The 19,797-nt window shown below is 38.6% G+C and overlaps 1 long non-coding RNA gene across 1 annotated transcript; it reads left to right on the forward strand.

Annotated features, from left to right (window-relative positions):
• The first annotated feature begins 337 nt into the window (after positions 1-337).
• On the forward strand, positions 338-823 carry LOC110014344 (uncharacterized). Its single transcript, XR_002289448.3, has 3 exons — positions 338-478; positions 559-606; positions 708-823. It is a non-coding gene; the product is annotated as an uncharacterized LOC110014344 (long non-coding RNA).
• The last annotated feature ends 18,974 nt before the right edge of the window (positions 824-19,797 follow it).

The following is a 19,797-nucleotide window of genomic DNA, read 5'->3' on the forward strand; positions in this document are numbered from 1 at the left end:
CAATATTTGACATATGAAACATCTACATAGCAATACATATCTAATGTTGTTTCCATTGTTCACTGTCATTTGATTTGTCTTCATTCAACAGAAAGAAGGCAGAGGCTTGCAAAACAGGGGGAGGCCCTGCACCCCCACCTCTGACAAATGCTGAGGAGATGGCCCTGAGTCTGAACAGTGGAAGGCCGGTGGCTGAGGGAATTCCTGCAGGGAGTTCATCAGAGCCAGTCACTCCCCAGGACACAAGTGCCTTCATAAAATATAAGAGGCCTCCCCCCACCCACCCACACACACATTATATATATTTTCACTTCAAATGTGCAAAATGCCAGCCTCAAGCCACTCAGAAGCACCAGTACTTGGATAAATATATATATAATATTTTAACATTGCATTGGGTTTTGCATTGGTCTCAACAGATTCTGATGGCAACATCTTCCTTTTAGACTCTCCTGTCACAACTGAACCCCAGGCAGTTGTAAGTAGCCTACATAACACAGCAGAAATTAGCAGAGGTAGTATTATAAAGTGTGCTCAACCAAACGCTCATCTTCTCAGGATGTAGAGGATGACACACTGTCTGCTTATACCGACAGACCTATAGAGGTAATCTTATGTTTGTACATGTCAAACAATCTTCACAATCACATTCACATTAATGTGTCGACTAACCTATTTTTGTCCCCCCCCCCGTCCCCACCCTCCAGAGTGTGGAGGAACAACCGCCGCAGGATGAGGATGAGGACGAGGAGGAGGAAGGTCCATCAAACTCCTCTGCACGGATGAACACAGTTCAGTGACGTACAGTAAATGCCAGAGTGTTATTCTATGGTATTCATGTTGAATGAACAGGATTTAACCCCACACTACTGTATTTTCAGTTACCAGTTAAGGAGTTATATAGACGTCATCTTATTAAAGAAATAGAGAAAACTGATAAAGAGATGTCCTACTTAGATCGACAGATCCTTAAGTCAGATCTGGAAATTGAGATCCTAAAACACAAGCTACAGGTATGGTGTGTATTGTGATTGGTGAATTCTATAAAGGTTTTGGATGAATATTGAATTCTTACTGTTGCTTTTCAATTTGTAGGAAATAAGGAAGACCAAATACATTGTGACTTGAATTTATTCATTGTGGGATTCTTTTTTTATTTATCTTTTTTTTCTTGTTGTGGTAATTCTCTAGGAATTAATGCAGCCTCCTCGTCTATTGGGTCCTCAAAAAAGAACAAGCCATTCTTGTCACTTAGGCCGTCTCTGTGTGACGGAAATGTGGGCAATGAAGGTTAAAGCGAAAAATACCGCTTCGTCTTTAAAAAGGGGAGGGGACCGGCAGAAACCTTGAGTTTAGAGAATAAAACCTGCTCCCGACCAGGTTAGGTTCACACCATAAGTAACCATGGACACTGACTCCGAGTAGAAGTTACCTCTCTTTCAGAAACGGGTTTGACTTACTCTGCTTTCTCTGGTTTAACAAACCTCCCATTCTGAAACGGAAAACCCAGGGTTTCCCTGGTTAACCTCCTTTCTGAAACAGGCCCCCGGCCTAAACCCTAGACCCTAAAGTGGCCCTCTGTCGCCCTCTTGTGGTTCCCGTCAGAAACTCAGTTTATAGCGCATTTTTTGTTAAACTATGGGCCTCATTTGAACCCTTGTGCTATCCTAGGCACTTTAACGTTGGGAGTTGGGTCATCTAGACCCACTAGACTGTGACTAGTGTGACTAGATCTATACCAGGCTGTCCTTAAGTCTGTTATAGTAAACAATATCCATGTAAATGATAACATATATGGAAGAAATACATTGGATCAAAAACATGCTTCATAGGTTCATTGGTCAATCTAAATTGCTCCTAGGTGTGAGTGTGCATGGGTGAGGATCGTGGCCCTGCGACAGACTGGCAACCTGTCCAGGACCCCCCCCCCCCCCCCCCCCCCCCCCCGAAAGGAAACAGATGGATTAGAAGATTAGAAGATAGAAGATGAATGAATTGATGAATGATAATATATTACCTTTGGACAAAAAAGTATGATTATCAAGTATAGTTTCAAATCAAATATATAGTTTGTTTCCAACCCAAAAGTCAAGTCAAAGTCAGCTTTATTGTCAAATATGCTGCATACACATGACATCGCACTGATTAAATTACTTTCGTCTCGCCCCACAGTGAAAGCAGCTTATAAAAGTAATAACTTACTTAAAAAAGTAAGACGACCTGTTCTCTGAGACACCGCCTTTCTCTCGTTGTGGGTGTCGCCCATTTCATGATGTCATCCTAGAGCCGACCTCGACAGCGTGTCTGTGTTTGTGTGTGTCTTTGCAAAAAGACTTAAATCTGTTCTAAACTCAGTTATTGCAGAGACACAATCAGGATTCATGCAAAACAGACACATCTCCAATAACATTCGTCTTGTTCTTGATATTTTAGATTACTCAGACCTGATCTCTGATGATAGTTTTATACTTTTTTTAGACTTTTACAAAGCGTTTGACTCTGTTAATCATCATTTTATCTTCAGCTGTCTTCATAAATTTGGTTTTGGCCCTTTCTTCTGTAATACAGTTAAAACTCTGTATAATAATGCTAATTGTTCTGTCAAACTTAAACATGGCACCTCCCCTAGATTCAATCTTAATAGAGGAATCAGACAGGGGTGTCCTATTTCACTGTATCTTTTTCTTTTAGTTACCCAAACTCTTGCTGATTATATTACTATTCATAAGTTAAAAGGCATCTCAGTTCTTAATAAAGAAATTTTAATAAGTCAGCTAGCTGATGACACTACTCTTTTCTTAAGAGACAGCAGTCAAGTCTCCTGATCTCTGAGCCTTATTCAGTCTTTCTCTGATGTCTCAGGTCTACGTCTCAACCTAAACAAATGTGAACTTCTTCCTGTTAAAGATTGTGCTTTAGAATCTATCTGCAACATTCCTGTAAAAGAAAATGTAACATATTTAGGCATTATTATTTCCAAAAATAATTTAGAAAGATGCTCATTAAATTTCACTCCCCTCATTGATCTTTCTCTTTCGGCTTTTCCCATCAGGGGTCGCCACAGCGAATCATCCTTTTCCACCTCACTCTATCATGGACATCTTCTACCCTAACATTAGCCAACTTCATGTCCTCTGTTAAGACATCCATGTATCTCCTCTTTGGCCGTCCTCTTGCCCTCCTGCCAGGCAGCTCCATCTCCAACATCCTTCTACCAATATATCCACTATCCCTCCTCTGAACATGTCCAAACCATCTCAGTCTGGCTTCTCTGACTTTGTCGCTAACACAGGCAACCTGAGCCGTCCCTCTGATGTACTCGTTCCTTATCCTGTCTAACCTGGTCACTCCTAAGGAGAACCTCAACATCTTCATCTCCGCTACCTCCATCTCAGCCTCTTGTCTCTGTCTCACTGCTACCGTCTCTAACCCATAGAGCAGAGCTGGTCTCACCACTGTCTTGTACACCTTTCCTTTGAGTCTTGCTGGCACTCTTCTGTCACACAACACTCCTGACACTTTCCTCCACCCGCTCCAACCTGCCTGCACTCGCCTCTTCACCTCTTTTCCACACTCCCCATCACACTGAACTGTTGACCCCAAGTACTTAAACTCCTGCACCTTCTTCACCTCAGCCCCCTGTAACCTAGCGCTTCTACCTTGATCCCTCTCGTTCAGACACATGTATTCTGTCTTACTACGACTGACCTTCATGCCTCTTCTTTCCAGAGCAAACCTCCACCTCTCTAGCTGTTCCTCCACCTGCTCTCTACTCTCACTGCAAATTACAATGTCATCCGCAAACATCATTGTCCAGGGAGATTCCTGTCTTACCTCGTCTGTCAGCCTGTCCATCAGCATAGCAAACAAAAAAGGACTCAAAGCTGATCCTTGGTGTAGTCCCACCTCCACCTTGAACTCCTCTGTCTGACCTACAGCACATCTCACCACCGTCATACTTCTCTCATACATGTCCTGAACTACTCTGACATACTTCTCTGCCACTCCAGACGACCTCATACAGTACCACAGCTCCTCCCTCGGCACCCTGTCATACGCCTTCTCTAAATCTACGAACACACAATGCAGCTCCTTCTGACCTTCTCTGTACTTTTCCATCAACATTCTCAAAGCAAAAATGGCATCAGTGGTGCTCTTACGGGGCATGAAACCATACTGCTGCTCACAGATCTCCACCTTCTTCCTAAGCCTGGCTTCCACTACTCTTTCCCACAGCTTCATTGTGTGGCTCATCAACTTTATTCCTCTATAGTTGCTGCAGTTCTGCGTGTCACCCTTGTTCTTAAAGATCGGAACCAGAACGCTTCTCCTCCATTCCTCAGGCATCTTCTCACTCTCTAAAATCCTATTGAACAACCTTGTTAGAAATTCCACTGCTGTCTCTCCTAGGCACTTCCATACCTCCACAGGTACGTCATCAGGACCAACGGCCTTTCCGCTCTTCATCCTTTTCAGAGCCTTCCTAACCTCCTCCTTTCCAATCTCTGCTACTTCCTGCTCCACAACAACCACATCTTCCTCCCTTCTTTCCCTGTCATTTTCCACGTTCATCAGCTCCTCAAAATACTCCTTCCATCTTTTCTGTACACTCTCCTGGGTTGTTAGCACCTTTCCATCTCTGTCCTTAATCACCCTTATCTGTTGCACGTCCTTCCCATCTCTGTCTCTCTGTCTGGCTAGCCTGTACAAGTCCTTCTCTCCTTCCTTTGTGTCTAACCTGTCATATAGCTCATCGTAAGCTTTCTGTTTGGCCTTTGCCACCTCTCTCTTCACTTTACGCTGCGCTTCCTTGTACTCCTGTCTACCTTCCTCAGTCCTTTCTACATCCCACTTCCTTTTAGCCAACCTCTTCCTCTGGACGCATTCCTGTACTTCCTCATTCCACCACCAAGTCTCTTTACCGTCTTTCCTCTTTCCAGATGACACACCTAGCACCTTCCTACCTGTTTCCCTGATAATCTCTGCTGTAGTTTCCCAGTCCTCTGGAAGCTCATCCTGACCACCCAGAACCTGTCTCAACTTCTGCCTAAATTCCTCACAAGTTTCTTCATTCTGTAGCTTCCACCACTTGGTCTTCTTTTCTGTTTTCCCTCTCTTCTTCTTCCTGGCCTCCAGAGTCATCTTACACACCACCATGCGGTGCTGTCTGGCTACACTCTCTCCTACCACCACTTTGCAGTCAATAACCTCTCTCAAATGACCTCGTCTACATAGGATGTAGTCCACCTGGGTACTCCTACCTCCACTTCTGTATGTCACTCTATGTTCCTCTCTCTTCTGGAAGTAAGTGTTGACTACAGCCATTTCCATCCTCTTCGCAAAGTCCACCACCATCTGTCCCTCCAGATTCCTTTCCTTCACACCAAACCTGCCCATCACCTCCTCATCACCTCTATTGCCCTCACCAACATGCCCATTAAAGTCTGCTCCAATAACAACTCTCTCTCCTCTGGGGAAACTCTCTATGACCTCATCCAACTCACTCCAGAATCTCTCCTTCACTTCTAACTCACAGCCAACCTGTGGCGCATACCCACTGACTACATTCACCATCACCCCTTCAATTTCTAACTTTAAGCTCATCATCCTGTCTGAGACTCTTTTCACCTCTAGAACACTGTTTACAAACTCCCCCTTCAGAATCACACCTACCCCATTTCTCTTCCTATCAACACCATGATAGAACAGTTTGTATCCTCCTCCAATACTACGTGCCTTGCTGCCCTTCCACCTTGTCTCCTGCACACACAGTACATCTACCTTCCTTCTCTCCATCATGTCTGCCAGCTCTCTGCCTTTCCCTGTCATTGTGCCAACGTTAAGAGTCCCTATTCTCAAACCTATGTTCCTGCCTTTTCCCTTCTCTCTCTGGCAACGGACCCTTCTGCCTCCCCTCTTTCTTCGACCAACAGTAGTCAAATTTCCACCGACACCCTGTAGGTTAACAGCATCGGTGGCGGTCGTTGTTAACCCGGGCCTCGACCGATCCGGTATGTCTAAAGTGTTGTGGATGATTCGCATGGTTATTTTGGCAATTTTTACGCCGGATGCCCTTCCTGACGCAACCCTCTCTATTTATCCGGGCTTGGGACCGGCACAGAGGCAACTGGCTTGCAACCCCTGTGGCTAGATTTCACTCCCCTCATTGATAAAGCCAAGAAATGTTTTAACCAATGGCTTCAGAGAGACCTGAGTCTGAGAGGAAGGATTTTACTCTCCAAAGCAGAAGGGATTTCTAGACTAACTTACTCTGCTCTTTCTCTGCACCTGGACAATCAGACTCTTAAATCTATTGATCAAATGCTGCTAAACTTCATCTGGAAAAACCGTTTTCATTATTTAAAAAAATCTGTATTAATGAACTCCTATGAAAAAGGAGGCCTAAATTTTCTTGATTTTACTACTTTAAATAATACTTTTAAAATAAACTGGATTAAGTCATATTTAAAAAATCCACTCTCCATTTGGAATATTTTCCCTCATCACATGTTTGCTAAAGTAGGTGGTTTCCATTTTCTTCTGCTTTGTCATTATAATATCGACAAAATCCCAGTGAAACTTTCTGCTTTTCACAGACAAACTCTTCGTTCATGGGCACTTATCTATAAACACAATTTTTCCCCTCATAAGTTTTTTATTTGGAATAATAGATATATCCTTTACAAGAACAATTCTTTATTTTACAATAATTGGTTTGACAATAATATCCTACTGGTGGGTCAGCTCTTTAACCACAATGGTCAATTACTCAGATATGAAGAATTTAACCTTAAATACAACCTTGCTGTTCCTCCTAAAGAGTATGCCATTGTTTTTGATGCTGTCACTAATGAAATCTGTGAACTCTTTATAAATACTGTACTTGATGCAAATATTCCCTTCATATCTCTAAGTGACACCACTATTGGAAAATCCTGTTTCAACTGTGCCAGAAAAAATAACAAGATCATACGTGTTTCAGCAAAATGTTATTTCTGTTCCTCTGCTGTTTTTTATTGGAGAAAATTTATTCCTGACTTGCCCTGGAAAAATGTTTGGACCCTGCATCAGAAATTATTAATTAATAACATGATGAGAGACGTGTCCTTCAAACTCCTACATAGAATCTATCCCACTAATCAATACATGCTCAGATATAAGAAGACAATTGACCCCAACTGTACCTTTTGTAAAGAACACCCAGAAACAATCAGTCACCTATTTTGGAACTGTAATACTACTAAAAAACTTTGGAAAGATTGTGCACGTTTTATAAATTATAAATTAGACTCACAATATCAGATAAAATTTGAACATATCATATTTGGCCTACACGAAAAGAATATAAGATCAAACGTAAAATTGGCAATTAATCTAATTATAATATTTGGTAAATTTCATATTCACAAATCAAAATTTTCTTCATCACAACTTTTTTTCCCTTTAATAATTAAAGAATTAGAATCTTATTTACATACTATTTCTAATAGTTTAAAAAAAAAGCTATACATATTTATGAAAACTCTCTGTCTCTTAATATTTTCAATGCATAGCATATGTAATCTTTTTGTAATACATGTACCATCCCCTGACATTGTTGTTGTTGTTATGACTATTGTTCCTGTCATACATATTTGTTCTATTTGTGTTGATTAATAAAGTTTAAAAAAAAAAGTGTCTGTGTTTCCCCCAAGAAAACAAATAACATCAAACAAACAATATGTTTATTTATTTATTTATTTTGCATTACAACACACTTTCACAAACAAGCAAGAACTTAAAAATGTAAAAACATATAAATATTGATTTTTTCTCAGACACCATAAGTTGCTGGTCTTATAAAATACTCAATATGAGTTTGAATGCTTTCTGCAGAGACTTTTTTTTTCTTTGATAAATGGGTAGAGATACAGAATACAGTTCAGTTCAGGCTGAAGTTTCCAACATCATCACTGTCGGACAGATCCATGCCTTCAACGAATGCTAGAAATGATCTCCAAACAGCTTCAAACACGTTAGTTTTCCCTTTAAACAAAAATTTTCTACATTCCATCGGCAGTACAGTTAACATCAGCTTAGTCCATTGTTTCAGTGTTGGTCCTGTGCAGTTTTTCCAGTTAATTGCTATTGACCTTTTAGCCTGCAATAAACACATGTCTATAAGAGATTGCTCTGATTTAGTATATCTATAGTTTTTGGGATAGATTCTCAAAATAAAAAAGACTGGTTCCAGGGTTATTTCTTTTGAGTTAATTTGTTTGATAGTTTCTCTGATTACAGACCAGAACTGTCTTATTATTCTACAGTCCCATACAGTGAAAAAGTGTTCCTTTTTCTTCATTGCATTTTGAGCAAGTATCTGGAATGTTGAAACAGGCATAATGTTAACTCGCATCAACCACTTAGACTGTAAAAGCCTCGATCTTGAGTTTATTGTTTGGTTTTGTGCCTTTGTGCAGGCTTCTGACCATTATTCCACTGATATGTCTGTTCCTAGGTCTTTTCTCCATGCATCAACTTTATTTGCATTTTCTTTTTCTTGTAAGGAACAAATAATAAAATTCTGAGATAGCTCCTCTCCTACTGTCTTTGGCAACCAGTTCTTCTAGTTTAGACTTTTGTGGTTTTAAAAGAGATTTTTGTTCTGCTCTACTATAGTTTCTTAATTGTAGGTATTTGTAAAAGTGTTTTCTATTAATATTATATTTTGATTGTAGTTTTTCGAATGACATCATGTCTAAGGCTCCTACTGGATACAGATCTTGATTTTTTTCCAAACCCTTCATTGCCCATTGTTTGAACACTGCATCTGCTTTGCCTGCTTTAAAATGCTGGTTTGCCCAAATGGGGCTTAGCTGTAATAGCTTATTTTGTTCTTTCATTATTTTCTTTTACACTATACCAAACATTGATCATGTTTTTAAACATTGGATTATTAGTGTTCTTGTTCAAGTTAGCTTCCAAGTCGGAAAATATGTAAAGATGGGATTAAAGTTTTATTTTCCATTTCTGCCCATTGTGGGGCATCTTTTTTTGTAAAATAGTATCTTATTGACCCAAGCTGTGCAGCCCAGTAATACCACATTATATCAGGACATTTTAGTCCTCCTTCACTGTAAGGCAGATGGAGGAACGATCGCTGTATCCTAGATTTTTTATTTTTACATATAAATCCAGAATCATTTGTTTTATAGTTTTGAACCAACCGTCAGGTGGGAGGGGGATATTTTGGAAAACATACAGTAGTTTTGGTAAAAAACTTATTTTGTAGACATTAATTGGACCGATCAGTGATGCATCCATCTATTAATACTGTCATTTATTTCTTTTGTTATAGAATCATAATTTTGAACGGTTAGAGCTATTTTTGGAATTTTTTTATACCTAAATATGTAAACGATTGGACTGAGTTGAAATGCATTATTACTGCTGGTTTCTCTTTGATTCTCGTTCAGCAGTAATATGGACGATTTAGATTTAATTATGGCATAGCCGGATATGTGACCACACTCTTCAATTAATTGCAGAAGAGCAATGATGAGTCTAAGTTGGAAAGATATAAAATAATATCATCTGCGTACAATGACAATCTATGTTCCACGAGTCTAATCGTAATCCCAGAGATGGTTGGATGAGCATGTACCGCCATGGCAAGTGGCTCTATTGCTAGAGTGAACAGCAGAGGTGACAAAGGGCATCCCTGCCGACACCCACTTTTAATTTCAATAGGAGCAGAAACATTTTTATTTGTTAAAATTTCAGCAGTTGGATTTGTGTAAAGTAACTGAACCCATTTGGGAAATGTTTCCCCAAAGCAAAGCTTGCTAAAATGCTGAAAAGAAAAGGCCATTCGACCTTATCAAAGGCCTTCTCTGCATCCATAGAAAGCAGGACCTGATCTGCAGTGTCTTCCAGCATGGATGATATTTAACACTCTGCGAACATAGTGCAAGCCCTGACGACCTAAAACAAAACCATTCTGATCCCTATGAACGACACGAGGGAGAGTATTCTGCAGATGCAAAGCCAAAATTTTGCAGACTATTTTTAGGTCAGAGTTTAGTAAACTTATAGGTCTCATGTTTTCACATTTGTCACTTGGCTTTCCAGGCCTAGGCAGTAGAATGATTAGGGCACCCGTCATTGAATTAGGAAGGGCACAACCATGAAATGATTCTTGAAGCATGTCTAACATTAATTTTGTATAAAAGTCTATTGGAAACCCGTCCAGCCCTCTTTCCAGAACTTGTATTTTCTATGGCCTTTTTCATTTCCTCTGCAGTTAAATCATCCTCTAACTTCAGTTTGAAATCCTCTGGGTATAGACAGTCTGTCAAGAAATGAGCTTCATTATTTACATGGTCAAAAAAGTCATAAAGATTGCAGTAGAAGTTTTGAAATTGAGTATTTATTTCCTTTGGTTCCACTAAAGTCATGCCATTTTCGTTAATTATTGAAGTTATGTTTTTTGGGCCTCCAATTGTTTACGGTAATTTGCCAGGCTAAGGCCTTTCCAGGTTTGTCTCTGTGTTCATAGAAAGTTTGATTTAACCTCAACACAACCTATTGATTCCTTATCATACTCAGCTCTCAAAATTTCTAGTTCTTTTTCAGTTTGCTGATTTTCATTTTCATACACTTTCTCATTGGTTGTTCTTATTCTATCTTCTAATTGTATTCTTTTTTTGCGCAATTCTCTTGATTTTGATGAAGTATAGGAAATTATGCCCTCTTAAAACAGCTTTAAATGCCTCCCATCTTACTCTGGCTGAAGTTTGAGTAGTGTTTATATTAAAATATTCATCTATTTTATTCCCTACAAATTCAACAAAATTTTCATTTCTTAGTCATTTTAGATGCAGACGCCACCTGGGTGGATCCATTTTAAGATTAATATTCGAGTACAAAATGCTACATGGGGGCATGGTCCGAGATTGTTATACTGTTCAAAAACATTGTTTTAACTTGAATATTAACTCTGCTAAAATTAAAAAGCAATCTACATTATGCGAGAGTATGAGCCATAGGTATTAGAATAACAAGAATACTCAATATATTTGGGTCTTGTGTGGCGCTAGATATCTACCATTTAATTCCTTCATGAATTTCTGTGCAGCGTTCCTACTTCTGTGCAGTGGCGCCACCTCAGTGGCCACCCCACGGTCACTATAAGCTGATAAGCTGTGGTAGCATCAGTTGTGCGTTTCATCCCAAATGCACAGCCAGCAAGCGGGCAAGTCGCTCTGATCATCTAAATCGGCCTACATCCCCTCCCCTCCCTGTTGTCTTTGAGTGGGCATACATCTAAAGACGTGCCGCTAGACGCAGAACACCAATACAACGCGGGGTTCACTTCCGCGTTCGAACCCTCAGAACCACCGAGCCGGTTAGACACAGGAGCCAGTATCAGTTGCTAAAGATGAACTTTCTTTATTACTTTTTCTTTAAGTCCAAAACGGCGACTGAAGTGCGCGTGTATGCGCTCCAAACACTCACACGCGCTCTCCCCACTGGTCCCGGCAAGATGGCGATGGGAGCAAACGTCCGGTAAGCGTCCTGCGCAACAAAACCTCGAAAACGTTACTTTAAGACGGAATACTTTTAAAACCGACTCTCCACTGGATGTCAAGATAAAATAAAGCAAGCTTTGAGCCAACTGAAGATCCTTAAAACGCCCAACAACTATACAAGCATGGCTAGTAAACCCAATGCTAAAGCTACAGCTAATGCTGCTAGAGCTAAAATGCTTTTTCCACATGATTACTGCACGCCTGAGGACATGGAAACAAATGCAAAGGGGACAAAAAACAGCGTGGCATCACCTTTGAAACCAGCAGCGCCACAAAAGAAGCCAAAACCAGATGAAACCTGCTCTCTCAGACCAGGAGAAGCCTCAAACGCCGCAATCTTGGCTGCAATTGAAAGCCTCAAAAGCATGATGACGGACTTTAAGTCGGAGCTGCAGCAAAACACTCTGACTATATCCGCTATCGCCAAAGCCGTGGAGTTTAACTCTGCTGAAATCAAAGAATGTAAAGACAAAAATAAAAAGTTGGAAGAAGAAGTGAAACATCTGAAAGAGAAAAATGTGGAGTTGGAGCAGAGAACATCAGAGATGGAAAAGAAAACGTTGGAGTCAGAAAGATACAAGAGAAGATGGAACTTGAGACTGAATGGTGTTAAAGAAGAGAAAGGGGAAGACACTCGAGGAATTGTGGCAGATATCATCACAAAGATCGCACCACCCTGGACAGAGAAAGTGGACAACATTCTGGACACGGTACACCGGCTGGGCCCAACCGACGTCAACCGCCCTCGTCAAATCATCATTCAGTTCACAGGAAGGAGATACAGAGACGAGCTGTGGCGAATGACTAAACACCATCCAGTCTGTCGAGACCTCAACATCCGCTTTGCAGAAGACCTCATCAAAGAAGACAGAGAGGCAAGGAAAGCTGTGTGGCCTAAAGTTGAGCAGGCGAGAAAGAATGGTTGTAAGACAATGTTTCGAGGTCCTTATGCTTTCATTAATGGTCAGAGAGTCACACCATGACTTCAGTTAGTCTTGTGATTTATTTAGTTAAGATGGTTATTGTAAATTCAAGGTTTTGTTGCTTAAAAGTTTTTGTTCAGTAATACTTTCAGCCTTATTTAGGTCTGTTAAGTTTACCTTTTTGTTACATGTTGCACCTTAAAACAGGTATTTCTTTACTTTCTTTAAATGCCAGAGGTCTAAGAGATCTAACAAAGAGAAAAAGTTTTTTTTTGTTTTGTAAAGGGAAAAATGTTGATTTTTTTTTTTTTACAAGAAACGCACTCTACAAATGAAGATAAATCATTTTGGTCTCAGCAATGGGGGGACAAGGTTTTTTTCAGCCATGGCAATTCCAGATCGGCAGGAGTCGCTATACTTCTCAAAAACTTCCAAGGCAAAATTGTTTCCCATATAGCAGATGCACACGGTCACTGGCTGATCATCATAATAGATATTGATAATTTAAAATTCATCCTGGTTAACATATATGGCTACAATAACATCAAAGAGAATAAAAATTTATTGGAGCAAATTTCATTACAGTTGGACCAACTCAGATTAGCATATTCATTTAATAATATCATTGTGGGAGGGGACTTGAATCTAGTGCAAGATGACTGGATGGACAGATTTCCCTCTAATTTTGATTCTAGTCACCCTAATGGAACATTTAACAATTTCTGCGACGGTCAAGGCTTAACTGACACATGGAGACACCTTAATCCAGGTATAATTCAGTTCACATGGTTCAATTCCAATTATAAGTTAAAATCAAGAATTGATCATTGGTTAATTTCAAATCACTTGTTATGTCATGAAGTTAAATGTAACATATCAGCAGCACCGCTAACAGACCATTGTAGCGTAATATTGTACATTAAACCCAAAAACAGTATAAAGTACTTGAATAAGTACTGGAAATTCAACTCCAGCCTTATTAAAAATATTGATTATTGCCAAGAAATTAAATCACTGATTTCAGAAATAGAGACATCTGAAGAACTTGATTCCCCGGTCAGAAAATGGGAATACCTTAAATACAGAATTCGTAAACTCTCAATTTCATTTAGTAAAAAGTTAAAATCAAATCTGGATAAAAAAGAGCTGGACATAATAAAACAGCTGAATGATCTTTGTTGTAAACCTAACCCGTCTGAGGATGATAGACAACAGATATTAAACCTACAATCTAAATTAGATGAGCTTTATACTCAGAGAGCCCGAGGAGCATACATCAGATCCAGAGCAAGATGGATAGAAGAAGGCGAAAAAAATTCAGCATATTTTTGCAGCCTGGAGAAAAGAAGGCAAAAAAGGAACAGCCTAAAGTCACTTCTAGTGAATGATATAGAAATTACTGATGAAAAGGCTATATCCTCAGAAATTTACAGATTTTATAGCCACCTTTACAGCTCTAAATTTTCAAGGACAGACTGTGACAACTTTATAAAAGAGATTACGCAACACATCCCCAAAATAGACGACAATTTTAAACAAACATGCGATAAACAACTTTTAATCTGTGAGCTTGATGCTGTCATTAGTCGACTCTCTCTCAATAAATCTCCTGGTTCAGATGGGCTCACAGGCGACTTTTATAGACACTTTTGGGAAGATATCAGAAATTTACTGCATCAAGTCTTTTTGGAAATCTTTGAAACGTGCACACTTCCAACCACAATGAAACATGGGGTTATAGTTTCTATCCCAAAACCTGACAAGGATCCTAGACTTATAGACAACAGAAGACCTATCACCTTAAGAAATTCAGACTACAAATTATTAACGTACATTTTCGCTTCTCGTCTCCAGACGGGACTTTCAGAACTTATTGCGGAAACACAATCTGGTTTTCTGAAGGGCCGTTCAATTCATAATAATATAAGACTGGTTATGGACATCATTGAATACCGACACCTTATAAAAGATAATGGATTTATTCTCTTTCTGGATTTTTACAAGGCCTTTGATTCAGTGGAGCATCCGTTTATAATGACAGCACTGGAAAATTTTGGTTTTGGTACTAAATTTAGAAACCTGATCTATGGTCTATATCAGAATATCAATAGCTGTATTATCCTTTCTAATGGCACCACCCCAAGTTTCAAAGTTGATGTAGGAATCCCTCAAGGTTGTCCCATCTCTCCATATCTGTTCTTATTAGCTACTGAAATGTTGGCTATTTATATTAAGAATTGTAGTGAAATCAAAAAGTTAAATGTCTTGGGCACAGAGATCATTATTAGCCAGTTAGCAGACGACACAACACTGTTTTTAAAAGATGAGCATCAAATTAAAGCAGCTATTGAAAAAGTCAAACACTTTTCCAAAGCATCAGGGTTAAACTTAAACTTAAAGAAATGTGAACTGTTGGCTATTCATGACACACCCTTAAAAGAAATCAATCAGATTCCCATTAAATCAGAAATTAAATACTTGGGCATCTATATCAACAAAGACCAAAAAATAAGCCAATCAAGGAATGTGGGTGAAAAACTTGATGAATGTAAGACGAGGTTGAATATGTGGCTCCAAAGAGACACATGGCTGCTGCATCTGTCTGACAAAGATGGAGGGTTTGTCTAGATGTATTTATCCATCTTACTCTAATGCCATCCCAAACAAAATGATAAAATCCATCAACCAAATGACGTTTAACTTTATTTGGAGAAACAAGCCTCATTACATGAAAAAAAACTATATGGTCAAAGAATTTAAGGATGGGGGTCTCAAAGTTATTGACTTTGACTGTCTTAACGGAACCCTGAAAATAAACTGGTTGAAATCGTGGATCAAACACAACCAATCCTTCTGGTTTTGTATCCCAAATTATTTATTTAACAAATTAGGCGGGTTAAAGTTGGTGCTTATTAGTGATTTTGACATTAATAAGCTCCCTATAGCATTATCAGAGTTCCACAAACAAATTCTGCTATACTGGAAAATCTTGTATGTGCATAATTTCTCACCACACTCAAATATCATTTGGAACAACAGATACATCCTCCACAGAAACAAATCTATGTTTTGTGCTGAATGGTTTGACAGAGGTGTCTGGTCGGTGTCTGATCTGATGGATACGGAGGGAAATTTATTAGATTATGAGCAATTTTGTTTAAGACATAACTTTAATCCTCCTATTTCAGAATTTTTAAAAGTACGCAATTCTCTTCCTCGAGAATTTGTATATCTAACAAGGAACACAATGACACATTTAAGGATAAAACCACAGTTAGCCACATTGTCAATTGAAGGATGCCCTCTAATGGACAGAAAATGTAATAACTCATTTATCAGAAATTGGTTCATTGAAAGGTTTTTTCCTGGTCGACAAAACAAAAATAATATACTGCAGAAATTTGAACAAAATGTTGTTATTAAATTAAGAACCGATTTCATGAAACTTCCTATTCCCCCAAAAGTTAAAGAAACACACTTCAAAATTATGAATGATATCTATCCTTCCAAAGAATTACTTAGATTACGTTTCAACATTGATGACAACAGCTGTTCCTTCTGCCAAACTGCTGTTGAAGACATCGACCACATATTTTTCCTGTGTGATGTTGTACAAGTGTTTTGGTTGGATGTTTACAAATGGTTAAGACATAAATTTCCATTCATCATGGACTTCTTTTCCAAAGAAGTCATAATCTTTGGCCTGTCACTACACAACAATGTAAATAATGTATGTATCAATACTGTGTTATGTTTAGCCAAGTTTTTTATACACAAAAATAGGTTACAGAAATGCCACCCCAGCTTTAACTTCTTTAATAATGAGGTCAATTTATACTTAAAATCCATAAAGTTAATCGACTCACCTAAAGCCATAACAATTTATGACACCCTGAGTGATATTCCTGATGTCTAAGACAGTTTATTTATATTTTGTATCCCCCTGCTTTTTGCAACACTATCTAACTCTGAAATTGTTGTTCTCTTATGTTATTCTTTTCCCTGATTTCTCTATGATTATGAATATAAATAGGTTTATGTTTGCATACTGATAAGAATTTTTCTTCTTTTTGCTTCCTTTCCAATTATAGTATTCTCTTTAGTATTCGCCATATTTTGTAATTTTTATGTAAATGTTCTGGTATTGTTTTGTATTGTGTTCTATAAATAAAAAAAAAAAAAAAAAAAAAAAAAAAGCGCTCTCCCCACTCTTCCTGCCTGCATCGCGTGAGCACCGGTGTGGGTACCGGATGTTCTCGGGTTGCCGGATGTTCTCGGGTCCTTCGGGGGTCCTTCCAATGACTTATATCACTAGAGGAGACATCACGAGGAGAGCACCGCCATCTTGGTGAGGTCAAGTTTTGAAGACCAAACCACTTTTTATAACATTTAATAAAGAGCTCTGTTTTTACTTTCAATCAGTTCATTATATGAAAAAGAAGAATGGCTTGAAATTGCTTAGTTTTGTTCAGAAGTACAAACTTCACGAGTACCCCTAACTTAACTAGTATTAGACTATTTCGATTTTTTCTATGTTCCTTTATTTTATTTTACTTATGTTTTTATTTATTTGTGTGTTATGTTCATTGTTTCTTTTTTCCCCCTCTATTCTTTATTTTCTATGTTAATATTTTATGTTTGGCAATGGTGACTGATCTTCTAGGCAATATTGATTACATTGTTATTGTTCGTTGTTAACGTTAATGTCATTGTTAATGTATGATACCGCAATTGTCAATAAAGTTTTTTTTTAAACTTAGCGACGTTAACTCATTGGTCGTGGCAACTTACAGCCAATCAAATAGTGTGACGTCATCATTGGTCGAAGGACCCCGAAGGACCCCGAGAACATACGGCAACCCGAGAACATCCGGTACCCACACCGGTTTGAGCACAAATGCAAGCACACTTGCGCGCGCACGCACGCATACAGGCACACAATCACACATCCCAAAACACTACATTTCTTTTCATGCCTGTTACCTATTTTTTGTGGGGTCTTTTAACAATCTGTTTACTGTTCTTTAGATCACCTGATCTTTATTGTGTGCAAATACTTGGTGCAAATACGCCACATCATTAACAGTGGTGGAAGTGCCATTACTTTTTAAAAATACGTAAAAGAGGATGTCCCTGTCACATGCGCCTCTCATTTCATGGCACTATTGGTTGTTGTGTTACAGCAACATTTTGATGTGTTTTTGTCCTGTTTCCACATAGTTACATATAGACATTAGTTGATGCTTGTGTAAGTCAATTTTCAGAGAATGAAGAGAAATTCAACATGTATTCTTATTTTAAGAAGAAAAGTACATCAGAAGGAAGGAAAGAGATTGTAGGGGAACAACAGAGGAGTAGTGAGGAGGAAGAAGATGAGACAGAGCAGCATGATCCTCAGCTAGCATGAATGACAGAAGACAATGAGGAAGACAAAGATGAGACGGCATCAGATGAGGGACAGTCAGCATCATTGGTCAGAGAAGCAAGGCAGAACTCAGCTAAAGGGGCTCCACCTGTTCCTGGACCAACTGGTGAAGTTAGAATTATGTTGCCCTATTAATAAAACTGCTTTATGTTTATTAGCCTGAAAAGAAATGTCTACAGAAATAATTAATAATTACCATGGAAGGGTATTGTTATTTTTATTTCAGAACAACTGATTTCAATTGTCAAAAGTCGAACACCCCAAGCAGACAGACCTAAGCATGAAATAGAAACAAAACAAATAAAAATATATCAGTATAGTAGTATCTACTAATGCAGTGTTTTTCAACCAGTGTGGTCAGGTGTGCCGTGGGAGATGCCCTCATTAACTGATCTAAAAACATTTCCCATCTCCAGGATTTCAGCTCTGTGTTCATCCAAACAAACCCTGATAAAACACTGAGAAGTTAGGAATATGAGAGATCGTAAAATACTTTTTTCTTAGTGTTTTTTTGATTCTATTAAAGACATTTTGATAAGAATGACGGTACCACGATTTAACTCCAGCATTAACTGTTTTCTGAAAAGTCCCGCCCCTTTTACTGTCTCCACCAATCATTCTTGGAGGCTTAATCACATGTCCTCAGTCTGACCAATCAGAAGTGGTTAAAGTTTTCACACCCTTGATTCGATTAAGCTCATAAAGTCTCTCAGTTCTAACAAAAATACCAGCCAAAGCTCGTCTTTAGCGGTGTAGCTTTCCACAGAATCCGGTGTCAGACCGTGGAACAAGTGAATAAAACAAAGAAGCTCAGAGGCGCTAGTCTGTCTGCCATCACTACATCTCCCATGATGCATTGGGTTAAAGAGACAGCATCTCGGCGCACAATGAGTCTCTCCTCGTAACGTCTTGAAAAAACAACAAACACACATCAAACGTTTTTTAAATCTTCTAACTTAACTTTTATTCCATCTTTTAGAAAAACAGCTGCAACTTCCATCTTTTTCTACCACAATTATCACAAAAATGCATGTGAGATTGTGGAGGGGCTGCAGATCATACACACAGGATTTTTGTCAAGGTTAAAGTGTGCAGTGGCTCAAAAAGGTTGAAAAACACTGATCTGATGATATCTACTAGAATCTATAGTAGTATCTACTAAAAGTTAATGTTCTACAAAGTATCAGTCGGCATTTAACTTTCTGTTGGTTTTCTAAAGGTTGTTTTACTACGTTTAGTACAATGAATTTTAAAAATATGGGTCAGGGTTTTTGTTTGCCACCCCAAGATTTAATGTGGCCCCCTACCGGCCACCCCCATGAACAATTTCTGGAGGCGCCACTGCTTCTGTGGTGAGTTTGGTCAGATCCAGGTGATCTATCCAAAGAGGGATCCAAGTCACAATTCCACTCTCCTCCTATGATACTATTTCTTGGGAATGAAGAAATTGTTAAAAAAGGTTTGTAAAAAATTTGTCATCATCTATGTTAGGCCCATAGACATTCACCAGTTTGATAGTCTCGTTCTATCCTTTAGAAATGCAATCAGATGCTATGTTTACCGTTTTGTGTGAGGTATAAATAAAAAATAAAATAAAAGTAAAAAATGAAATATAAATAAAGTAAATGTATCCATTTTCAATGTTAATAGTAACAAAAAGTAAGTAGATACAACTCTTAAATGTGTTTAAAATAGTGTTAAAAATTGTTTAACATAAAATGACAGCCTGTGTAGTAATATTTTTCACTGTACTGAACATAAACCTCAGACCCTAATTCACACTCTAGTATTTAAGACCAAACTGTATTTATTATCACTGTAACCTGCTGTTTCCTTTACACTTTTGTTAAGAGTGGGTCATAAAATTAAACATAACATA

The sequence above is a fragment of the Oryzias latipes genome, chromosome 7, assembly GCF_053564925.1.
Source record: "Oryzias latipes strain Hd-rR chromosome 7, Olatipes_Hd-rR_3.1".
Taxonomy (NCBI): domain Eukaryota; kingdom Metazoa; phylum Chordata; class Actinopteri; order Beloniformes; family Adrianichthyidae; genus Oryzias; species Oryzias latipes.